The 12,310-nt window shown below is 38.8% G+C and overlaps 1 protein-coding gene across 3 annotated transcripts in view; it reads right to left on the bottom strand.

The window, feature by feature from the left end:
* NEXN (nexilin F-actin binding protein) overlaps positions 1 to 12,020 on the bottom strand; it is a 68,820-nt gene extending 56,800 nt beyond the window's left edge. For all 3 annotated transcript variants that reach the window (XM_010591172.2, XM_064282149.1, XM_064282150.1), the window contains exon 1: positions 11,917 to 12,020. The gene's annotated coding sequence lies outside the window, so the exon portion shown is untranslated. The remainder of the gene's footprint in view (positions 1 to 11,916) is intronic.
* Positions 12,021 to 12,310: the final 290 nt, after the last annotated feature.

The raw sequence follows: 12,310 nt of genomic DNA, 5'->3' as shown, positions 1-12,310 counted from the left end.
GCCAGGCACTCTACTAAGCACTGAGAACACAACAGTGAATAAGACGGACACTGTTCCTGTTCTCATAGAGCTAAGTCTCTTGGCAAAAACTCTCAACAAAAGGTTTGGATCAGTATTTTTAAGTGGCCCAGCCTGCTTTACTATCTGCAGGCACAGGTAGGGCTTCAACATCAACCATACCTGATAGCCTAAGATCAAAAAGACTGCCACTCTCAATCCACATCCTGCATTTCTCTTATTTCCATCCAGATTTTCAACTGTATATCTGGTAGACTTTATGCTCCCTTCTCAGATTATAGGGGATCGGTTCCCTTTCAGCACCAGGCTCATTGCTTGTTAAATAATAAACTGTAATTTAAAATAAACCTCAAAACCATCATGGGAAGATATTCAGTATCCATGCAGTAATCATCAAAAATGACAAGTCTGAAAATCTCCTGTTCCTTTGGCTCAACTTTTATTCTCTTAATGAGCTGTTTATACTATATTAAAATCTTCTGTTGGTAATATATGTAAAAAGCATTAAACTCTCCCACTTTCATGCTTTTTACATATATTATCAGTCAACATTTCATTAATCTATGAACTTGTCACATTTGCTGCTTTATTTAGCACAGAAGCCCCAGCTCTTCCTCCAATTTCATATAGTTATGCTTACCAGAAAGACTCGTTTATATTTAGTATTCATGTGTATCACTATCAAAATGAGAAGGCTATAAAATCCAAAGTATTCACTGTAAACAGTTTTTTCCTACCTCAGAATCCTGATAAACACTTTCAAATTATCAAACCTTTTCAATAGTTACCAGAGTCTAAGTGTGATGATGACATAAAATTAGCTTGTTACTACAGGGCAGTTATTTTAACAGAGTTTGTTCTTCAAAGCTCTTAACTGATACATATTATCAGAATAATGATTTTAAGCATACACTATTATTGAAATTAGGTTTAAAAACTTCCAGAGTAACTTCTAGCCCTGATCCTTTTGATTTCGTGCTGTAGGGTAATACTGTAGGCCACATTCTTTCTGCCTTCATCCAGGTCCACCAGCTGTCCACTCATCTACTTCAATCTCTGCCTCTCTGCATTCCCTAACACTAGTCTATCACTCCAACTCTGAGGACATTAACTGCATGGTACATCATAGATCAGAATTAAAATTCTCATTTGGGCTTGCAAGCCCTTCTGCAGGTTCCTTCAGACTCTGTGTTCCCTATCTCCTCTCATTCTTTGACCTTCCACCTGTTGTTGTTCATTGCTGTCTTAGTTATCTAGTGCTGTTCTAACAGAAATACCACAAGTGGATGGCTTTAACAAACATAAACTTACTCTCTCACAGTCTAGGAGGCTAGAAGTCCAAATTCAGGGCTCCAGCTCCAGGGCAAGGCTTTCTCTCTCTGTCGACTCTGGGGGAGGTCCTTGTCATCAGTCTTTCCCTGGTCTAGGATTTTCTCAGCACAGGGACTCTGAGTCCAAAGGATGTGCTTCATTCCTGGCTCTCTTTTCTTGGTGGTAGGAGGTCCCCCTGTCCCTCTGCTCACTTCTGTCTTTGATATCTCAAAAGAGACTGACTCAAGGTACAGCCTAATCTTGTAGATTCAGTCCTGCCTCACTGACATAACTGCCTCTAATCCTGCCTCATCAATATCATAGAGGTAGGATTTACAACACACAGGAAAATCACATGGGATGACAAAATGGTAGACAGCCACACAATCATGCCCTAACTAGTTGACATACATTTTGGGGGGGACACAAATCAACCCATAACAGTTGCCATTGAGTCAGCTCCGACTTATGGTGACCTTATGTATGAGAGTGAAATGTTGCCCCGTCCTGTGCAATCTTCACGATTGTCGGTATGTTGGAGTCCACTGTTGTGGCCATTGTGTCAATCCATCCCACTGAGCTCTACCTTGTTTTTGTTGGCCCTCTGCTTTAGCAAACATGATGTCCTTTTCTAGCAATTGGTCTTTCCTGATGACGTGTCCAAATTAAGTGAGTCAAAGTCTCATCATCCTCACTTCTAAGGAACATTTTGGTTGTGCTTCTCCTAAGACTGATTTGTTTATTCTTTTGGCAGTCCGTGGTATTCAATATTCTTCACCAATACCACATCTCTAATGCATCAATTCTTCTTTGTCTTCCTTTTTTATTATTCACCTTTCACAGGCATATGAGGTGATAGAAAAGACCATTCCACCTAGACAAGTAAATTCAACAGCCTTTTTTCACCTCCAAGACTATTCCTAAGGCACTTCTTTACCAATGAAGTATTTTTCAAAACTAATTACAATAGAAATGGTGATTTTCTCCACTTCACCTTAAGCATAAATCCTTTTTCTTCTTCAGTCTCTGAGACTTTCAAATGTGCTTAGTCTTCCAGATGTAGTTAATATAAGCTTTCAAAATGTTTTTATATTGTAAAATATCTCAGATATATTAATCTAACTGATCTTCTTTATTTAGCTTTTTATTACGGAAAATTTCAGACATATACAAAATTGTTGTTGTTAGCTGCTATCAAGTCAGCCCCCAACTCATGGCAACCCCATTAAAACGGAACGGAACACCACCTGGTCCTACACCATCCCCATGACTAACTGTGGATCAGACTGTCATGATCTACAGGGTTTTCACTGGCTGGTTTCCAGAAGTACATTGCCAGGCCTTTCTTCCTAGTCCATCTTAGTCTGTTCAACATCAAAGCAACATAGAAGCCTCCACTGACAGATGAGTTGTGGCTGTGCATGAGATGTACTGGTCAGGAATCAAACTCTGGTCTCCTGCCTGGAAGGTGAGAATCTGCCATACAAAATTAGAGAGACTAATATAACCAACTCCCAAATATCCATCGCCAAACTTCAACACCTATCAGTCTTTCCATTGTCTTATTAAAGAATAGAAAGTCCCCTTTATTTATTTTGTGCAACATCTATTTTAGCATAACATACAAGTACTTTCTACCCAGAAACCCATTTAAATCATACACCTGCTGCACTCATAGTAACTCCTAGTTACTATGCAGCACATCTTCCTGTCTCCTCAGAAATATACCCACAATCAAAACCCATAACTCTTGCCTTTTATTCTCTCTTGGGAAAACTTTAAAGTAACAACTCACTTAAAATTTTTTTTGATGAGTTTTCATTTGATGAGGTCATTAATGAAACTAAATTATATATACAAATAAAATGTAAGAACTTTTTAAAAACTGTACAACAGAGGAGACACCTGGAAGAGCCTCTATACTGAATAAAGGAGATGGATGGAAACTAATAATTGAATCCCTATTATGTGCCATACTCTATGCATGTTATTTCATAGATTCAAAGCTGATGAGTATAACAGAACTAAGAATAAATGGAAAAAGACGAAGAAATTAAAGCTGAAATGAATAAATCTTATTTGTTTATTCAAGCAACATTTATTGAACATTTTCTATAATGCTCTAGCTACAGTGTAAGGCACTACAATATAAACAAAGGTGTATAGATGTATGGAGGGCATAGTCTAGATGGGATAAAAAATAGTTACCAAAAATATAATAAGGCTTACACATTTAGTTTGGAAAATGCTTTATCTAGGTAACATCTGAAAGTTTGTGATATATTAAAGAAAATACCCTCACTGGAAGAAAAACAGTGGTGATTCTCAAACTTTTTGGGTTCAGGATTTTTATGCAAATAATGCACGTCTTCTGCATTTGTTTACCAGTCGCAGCCTTGCCCTTCAAGGCACCCTCACAAGTACCACCAGGCCAATTCTCTTCCACATGTTGGTATAAAAAAAAAATTAGCATAGCTCACTTATGAAAATACCTTGCTAGGGGTTGGGCAGGGCCAGCAAACGAATAGAAAGGTGAGTGTTGTTTGTGTAAAAATGCGATATATGGATTATATCTATAGATATTCAATGTTTAAGAAATCAAAAAGGAAATATTACAAATATATATTCATTCATTTAAATTAACAACAGACCCATTATATACAAGCAAAAACAAAATTTTTATGAAAAATAACTATATTTTCCAAAAATTAATTAGTAAGAAGAGTGGCATTGTTTTATATTTTTGCAAATTTCTTTAATATCAGGTTTAATAAAGGACAGGTACAACTACTAACTGTTCTGATCAGGGACACAAAAGATGGACCTTGATAGAACAGGGGGAAAATATAAAACAGAACTCAAATTCTTAAAAAGTCCAGACTTACTGGACCAATTGAGACTAAAGAAACCCTTGAGACTACCAACTTCAGATACCCTTTAAACTTTGAACAAAACTACTCCTGGAGGACATCTTTCAGCTCAAAAACAGATAAAATAAAATAAACAATGTCACCCATGAGTACTGCACTCCTCTAAAAAATCATCTATATGGGACCGAACAGTCAATGTCTACTTCTAAGGCAAAGGTGAGAAGTAAGGAGGGGAGGGGGAAAGGAAACTAGATTACAGGAGAAAGAACTACCACAATGGAAATAATGAGAATGTTGACACATTGTGAAAAATGTAACCAATGTTACTGAACAATACAGAAATAGTTAAACGCGAACCTAATTTGCTGTGTAAACTTTCACTGAAAACACAGTAAAATATTATTCTTTAAAAAAGAAAGAAAATAAAAAATTTCATTAAAAATAAAATCAATATTCATGCTCCTATATTTAAAAAAAAAAAAGGACAGGTACATTCTCATATGTGCTTCAATATTCAAATTACAGTGGTATAGTGTTTTGGATGTAGTATATGAATATGACCTTATACAGATTAGCTGTTGGATAAGAAAGGACTTCGTGGACTCCTGAATAATCTTGGGGACCCCCAAGACTGAACACTCCCTCACTGTATTTTAGAATGCTAAATGAAGATTTGTTTTGAACAGTTCCTATACTTAGCGACCTGAATGCCAAACGGTTTTACTTCTGGAATCTCACAGACTTCTCTCAGTCTAGCATTAAGTGATTAAGTCTGAGCAGGCAGATGCACTGTCCTTGGCCACCTTCAAGGGGCAGTAGTGGCACAACAACTCAGCCTCATTGAGCTTTTCCAATGTTTGAGATCCCAGGCAAGCCAGTTAAGTTGTTAACAAAGATAAGGACAGAAAACAATGACCAAAAGATAAGGGTGAACACATGGCTCATCAGCAAAAGTTTGCTCAAAATAAACAAGGCTGGGATGATAAAGGGATTTGGTAAAGCCATTCCAGCATATTAAATATTCAAATTAAATGAAGACAACCAAATATCCACCAGAGGTTTCAGAAGAACTATTGTGATATTACTATAGTCTATACACAATTTATCAAAAAAGATGTATCTTTTTCAAATTTCCCATATCAGGCCTGTATTTATGTATTGTATTTTCATGAGAAGGAGAATCTACTATGAGCCAGATATCATGTCTGGCAACGAGATACAAAACGAATAAGAGATGGTGGGAAAAATAGAAGGGACCAGCTGATTATAACACAAAGTAGTAAGTGCTATACTAGCAGTGTATATGTATTTATATACTGAGTAGAACTGCCCCATAAGTTTCCAAGGAGTGCCTGGTGAATTCGAACTGCTGACCTTTTGGTTAGCAGCCATAGCAGTTAACCACAACACCACCAGGGTTTCCATATATATATATATATGGACTATATATATATGACTATAGAAATGGGTTTTGGGTATAATAACATGGAAAAGACTGTGGTGGGGTTAAGGAAAAAGCTGAGGTTAAGGAAGGTTTCACAGAGATGGTGACCTTTGCGTTAGCCTTGAAGGATAAGTAGGATTTCACAAGCTAGAAAAGGGGAAAGGCATCCAGGCAAAAGAATCAACGTGAACAAAAGCACCAATGCCTGAAGAACCATTATAGGAATCTATAATCTGTCCAGTGAATCTATGATAAAACTAGAAAGACAAGCTATGGACAGACTGGGACGATCCCTAGATGCCACATTAAGGAGAAGCTTAAACTTGATCCTACAGGCAATGAAGATGCAGCAAGGGATTTTTTAAGCAGAAGAGTGACGATCAGATATGTATTCTAGAAAGGAAAAGAGAGACAGACTGGTAGCAGTGCAGAAGCTAGAGTAAAGTGGGGAAAGACTAGAGGGAGGAGAACAAGTACAACGGTCTCGGCAAAAGACAATACGGGCCTGAACTGGAACACTGGCAATAAGAATGAAAGGTTGGGAGAGACATTTTAGAAGTGGAATTAACAGGACGTGGTGACCCATTCAACCATTTATTTGACAAATAATTAGTAAGCCCCTACTATATGTCAGGGTTGGAGACCCTGGTGGCATACTGGTTAAGAGCTATGGCTGCTAATCGAAAGGTCAGCAGTTCGAATCCACCAGGTGATTCGCGGAGCTCAAGGTCTTCTGGTCGCTAGACCCCGTATTGCTCCTTATCTGCACAGATAGTAAACTTGCTACTTTCTGTTTTCCTCGCAAAAAAAGAAAACGAGTTCAGTTTTGGACAGGTTTTACTTCCGGGCAGGAATACATTTTGGGTCTGATTACGCACAGGTTAAGAATCATGGAATTTCAGAGCTCTTTATATAAGGACCTTAAAGATCACTTAGGCCCCTTCATTTGCCATAGCAAACTAAGGCACAAAGAGATTTAGTGACTTTCCAAGGTTACAAACTGTTTAGTAGCAGAATCAGGAGCTAGACTCCAGGTTTCTTGAATATGAGGCAACTACACATTTCACTCTATCATTCTCCATTTTTACCTAATTTTTAAGCACATGAGACTTTAAAAGGGTATTTATATATAATATGCCCAAAGGTAACACTAATATTGGTGTCACCTGGCATAGTAATAGTGAGATAGGCTTCATGAAGTTTTCAAAAATGACTTAATGGCCTGATAAAATATGCTTCAAGCATAGTTGCTACAAAATAATTTCCAGGTTGGGCAGTATAATGAGATTCAAGCTGTGAGAAAATATATACATCAAAAGTATAATAAAATACTAAGGACAACAGATCTATATTAAAATATGTGTGCTAATATTACTGTTCTAGAAGTTGACTGGACCTATGTTTGGCCTCCAATTTTTGTAAATTTAATTAGTTTGCCTTGATATTTTAGATATGCAATTAAGATAGTACAAGAATAGCAAATAATTTGGGAATCAAAAAAAGAATTTTAAATCGTAGCTCTCTATCACCTACAATAACTATTTCATTGTGTTAACATATCATCATCTCCTTCTTCAAGGAGAACAGAATTGTCAAGGCAGTGACAGCTTTGAAGTCAGCGTATCATTGAACTCAAGCACATTCTTGGTCTCAACTTACAGAATGTTTGAAATGGGATACTTAACTGTACACTTAACTGGAACCAAAAAAAAAAATTCTTTTGAGCACCATAAGAAGTGAGCCTAAATTTTCATCTTTTTTTGACTTGTACAAGAAATAAAAATTTAAATATAATTCTATTACATTTAATTAATCAAGGTTGCAACCTTATACTTTAAAAAAAAAAACTACAAAATCTGTCATAACCCTCATCACAATTCAAAAATCTGAAATGAGATCCTACTGCACCTATTTGAAGCAGTGAGATTTCTTCTCCTACTAATACACAACTCCTCACTGACAAGAAGAATCTTAATTTCAACCTGCCCTACCATTCTTCTGTAAGTATAGTTTATAATACCTTGCATTCATATGACTGCATGTGATACCTTTCAAAGTACATTCATCACACTGTGAGTCACTGAAAAGTAAGAACTGTGCTCTTTTTCTCTCTATATTCTTAGTAACTCATACAGCACCCAGGACATAGGACAAGCTCAATACATATTTAAGAGTAAACGAATGACAAAGAAGTAACAGGAAAATTGATCCAACATCGGCCCAAATTAGACTTATGACTGATACCTCCAAAAGGAGTGCTGATGATATATATGCACCATATAATAATGATAATAATGGAAAATAAAAATAAAATGAGGGTGGGTTTAGGTTAAACTAGGTATCATAAATAACCAGAAACTCTGGGCTTCAGGAAGTTGGCTTCTCAAGCAAACGGATGTGGTAATTAAGGGAGGAGTCTGGGCTTGTTTGCACCTCTCTGCAAGCGGAAGATGGCCTTTCACTGAAAGATAGAGCTAGGAATGGGAAGACCTAGGCCTCTGGCTCCAAAGAAATTGGTGGGGTGAGAAGGCAAAACAGTAGCTAACCCCTTTATGGTTAAGCTCTAGGGGCCTGACAAAATCTCTTCTAAACATTTCCAGGATGGGGAGAGAGTAGAATCATTTAAGAGATCCTGGGAAAGATTTCTTTCCCAGAAATATCTCCTCTATGCTACCTAAAATCCCACCAGTTAAACTATTTGGTTTGTTTTGGTTAGCAACACATGGTCCCTTCCAGCTCTAGTTGACACTTAACAATTAGTGTCAATGAATGGTAACTTCTTCCCCACTCTCATGATCACATTATTTAGGAGATTTGCTAACCAAAATAAATTTACAACATTTAAAGTCCAGGTTCATAATGCCAAGTCCAGCAGACTTTCTGTCATAACCTGGCTTTAGACTTGCCCTAGTACTTAGATCATGGAACTGCATGCTCAAGAGCTTAGGATCCGACTGGTAATGTCACTGAGTAATAACTAGGTATAAACAATAGGGAATGTGGAGACTATGTCAAACTGGAGTACATGTGCCCCATTTAAGGAGGCAGCCACTATTTAGTTCTATAGTTACTATGCAGGAATATGGACCTAGTTTTGCTCAGATATTCCAATTTTTCAAGGGTGGCTGGAAATCCACATTTTTATTAAAAATGTTCTGATTTTTAAGCAGGTCTGTGGTTGGAAGTGGCTTTTTTGGTTGCCAGTTTAAAAAAAAAAAAAAATTTTTTTTTTTTTTTAGTTTTTAGCCCCTGATCTACCTGTCTTCTAATCTGAGAGCAAAAAGGGAGAGATGGCAAGGAAAAAGAGGAGAAAGAAAAAGAACCACCCATTGGACACCTGACTATATGGCAGACAGTACATCAGATATTCTCATGTATGTTGTTTCACTGAGATGTCACAATGCAAGGAAAAAAATCCCATGCGTGGAAAAAAGACTTAGAAGGAAATATATCAAAATACTAACAGTACCCATACCCACTGCCATCGAGTTGATTCCAACTCATAGCGACCCTATAGGACAGAGTAGAACTGCCTGAGTTTCCAAGGAGCCCCTGGCGATTCGAACTGCCGACCCCTTGGTTAGCAGCCGTAGCACTTAACCACTATGCTACCAAGGTTTCCATACTAACAGTGGGTATGTCAAATTTTAAAGCCCCCCTTTTCCATTCTCCATAATTTTTAACCACAAATATAACATGGGTATATTAATTTTTAATGTGAGGATGGTGCAGGACCAGGAAGTGTTTAGTTCTGTTGTACATAGATTTACTGAGTTGGAACTGACTGGATGGTACCTAACAACAACGACGACATACTAATTTTATGATTAAAAACATTTATAACTAAAAATTAAATAAGTTGGATTTGGGGGTAAAGAACCACTCACTCTATAGCGTGGAAAGTACATCACCATAACTTAAGCCAAACTATGAACTGGATATTTAAATTAAAAAAAGACAACAATTTTAAGTATATCTAAATATAAGTATGCAATTACAACCCAGAAGAAAGAAGCTACACAGGTAATGTGGACCACAGATCAATTAAAAAAGAAGTATGTGAAACCACTAAGAATTTTGTAGGTCAGCTTTCCATTAAATCATGAAATAGTCTACCAAGATGGTTTTGTGTGTGTGTGTGTGTGTGTGTGTGTGTGTGTGTGGCCTACATACTATAAAATGTATTAAGAGTCCTCTTTCTTCATATAAACTTTTAAACATCTGCTCATCTCTTACATATTTTTTTACATTTATTGCAGTTTTCTTTTAGTCATATACAACCCTGAGTATTTTTATTTAAATAATACTTTTCTTTGCCTTTTGGGTATTTCCAAAGATAGCTGGTAGGTTTTACTTTTTTCCTAAATGAAGTGTGTCATTTCAGGCCACTCAGGGTTCTAAGTAATCTCAGTCCCCAATTAATCTTTTCCAAATATACACACTCAGTTTTCATTCTGTTCACAAGTGAAACCCTAACCTAAATACATCAAGGAAAATTTCAGCGGAAAAAAACTGTTCAAAAACCTAGATAATGCATTCCTTTCTTGATGCTAAATATAGTCATCTCAACATGACATACGTTTTGACAATGATCAGTCTTACATATCAAATTTTCAAAAATAGCATAGATTTCATTTTAAAGTGAGCAGGAAAATTTGCTATTCACTACATTTCAGTTTAAAATACATTTAAAAGTGTGTATCTTCTAATAAAACTGAATTACATCATAGTTGTAATGAAGAAAACTGAAGTTAAAAGAATTTTGTGGTTTTTGATTAGAACTCTTTAAAGTTGTTGCAGATGAAAGACAGAATTGCACCAATTTTTCCTTAAATTATTCCTAGGAAGCAGGGTCAAAATAAAAATATCTTCAAAAACGGATTGGTAATAACTATAAGGAAGAATCTTAACCAGCTACATTAGATAATCAAAGTTCATTTATACTGAATATCCTTCCCCAAGGACCTCTTTCCCTCATTTAATTAATTATGCATTTTTCTACCTTACCAATACCCCCTAACTCAAAAGAATTTCAGAGCTTTAAGTACATTGAGTCTTCTTATGCAGTAATTTATCCTGTAAATGGATAGTATGGGGGGGGCGTTGGGGGGGGGGTTATGTGGTCCACTTAATAATGTATGACTAAGATGGTATAAATACTTAAGTTTACCTAATCGCACTATCCAAGACATAGTTCTGTTGTGAATGGCAGGCCAATAGGCCTCTGTTACATAAATCCATTGACAAAATTTAGCTGATGAATAATGCTGCCATTGCTCTGCTCATGCAACTAATTTCTTTTTTTTATTATGGTTTACTTCTTTTCTCTACCTGCCTCCTTCCCAAGGACAGACATTTTGTTAGGACAGACCCTTATGCTATTTTTACCTTGTTATCTCTCTCTCCAACTCTCAGGGCACACTGTAGACCTTCAATAAACCTCAAACGAAGATCTGAGAGTCACTGCAACAATCAACTAGCCTCTCAACTTTTTTTTTTATACAAATGCCAAAAATAATACATCTTTAGCATTCGTAGTGCGTTTCACAGTTTACAAACACAATTGGAATGGCTCGCCGTTTTCAAAAAGCAAATAGACATGGGAGGTCTCAAGAGGTGGCTATATTCTTCAGTCACTTCAACTTTCAGCTCTATCTAGCTCCTCCACCTCAGGCAGAATCAGGAAAAATAAATAGTTTGGAGGGAGGGCGTAGATGATGAGCTGTTGAATTACATTTCACTCCCCTGCCTTCACACTGTCAGATCAAGAATGATCCCTCTTAAAAATAAGACACTGCAGCTGAGACCCAGTCCCCGGCGGGCACGTGGCGGGGGTGCTCCTTCCCAGGAAAACTGTGAACTTTACCTGCTCGGATCCCAAGGGAACAGCAGAGGGACTAGCACCCACTCCACTCACGGAGGGCTCCTTTCCTGCAGGACCGTAACTCAACGGTCAAGGCGCAGGCGGAGAAAAACCAGGGCAGCGGGGTAAGAAAATCGCAACCAGAAGCCAGAGGCCGGTTAACGCCGAGAGCCAACGAAGCAGACTCGTCCGCACTCGCAGAGGCCGAAGGTCGCAATTCCGCGGGCCAATTCGCTCCGGCCGGGGACCAGCCCGTAGCCACAGCTGGATGGAGCCCGACCCGTACCGGTCCTGCAGCTGAGCCCATTCAGGAGACCGGGAACGCGTCCCTGCAGCCTCTGTACCCAACCAGGGCACCCGACACCTTTGTCTCCCGCCGCCCCAGCCTCACGTTCCCCCACTCCTCTCACCCGCCAGGAGCCGGCTAGAAGCGATGTCCTCCTTGGCGCACGGAGGGGCTGTGTGCGTCCAGCGCCTGAGGGCCGGCAGGGGTCTGGGCGCTCCGGCTGCTGCCGCTGCTGCTCCAGCTTCTGGGAGCCCTCTGGCTGCCGCCGCCGCCACGGTCTCCAGCAGCAAGTTTCCATAAAAGTCCTGGTGCGCAGCCTGTTCCTGCATTCCAGGCGGGCCCAGCGCCGGCTGCAGCTGTTCCAAAACACAAGGCCAGTTCCCCACCCCACCCCCCCACCTCCGCCGAATCGCCCGGAGAGGGGTGAGGAGGCGAGGAGGAAAGCAGGCGAGGGGGACGGTAGCGGCTGCCAACTTTTCACCAGAACCTGCCTGTCGCCCGGCACTCGGTCCCTGAAC

Source organism: Loxodonta africana, chromosome 3, assembly GCF_030014295.1.
Source record: "Loxodonta africana isolate mLoxAfr1 chromosome 3, mLoxAfr1.hap2, whole genome shotgun sequence".
Lineage (NCBI taxonomy): Eukaryota > Metazoa > Chordata > Mammalia > Proboscidea > Elephantidae > Loxodonta > Loxodonta africana.
The sequence above is the reverse complement of the archived record's forward strand: the minus strand, read 5'-3'. Positions and strand labels throughout refer to the sequence as shown.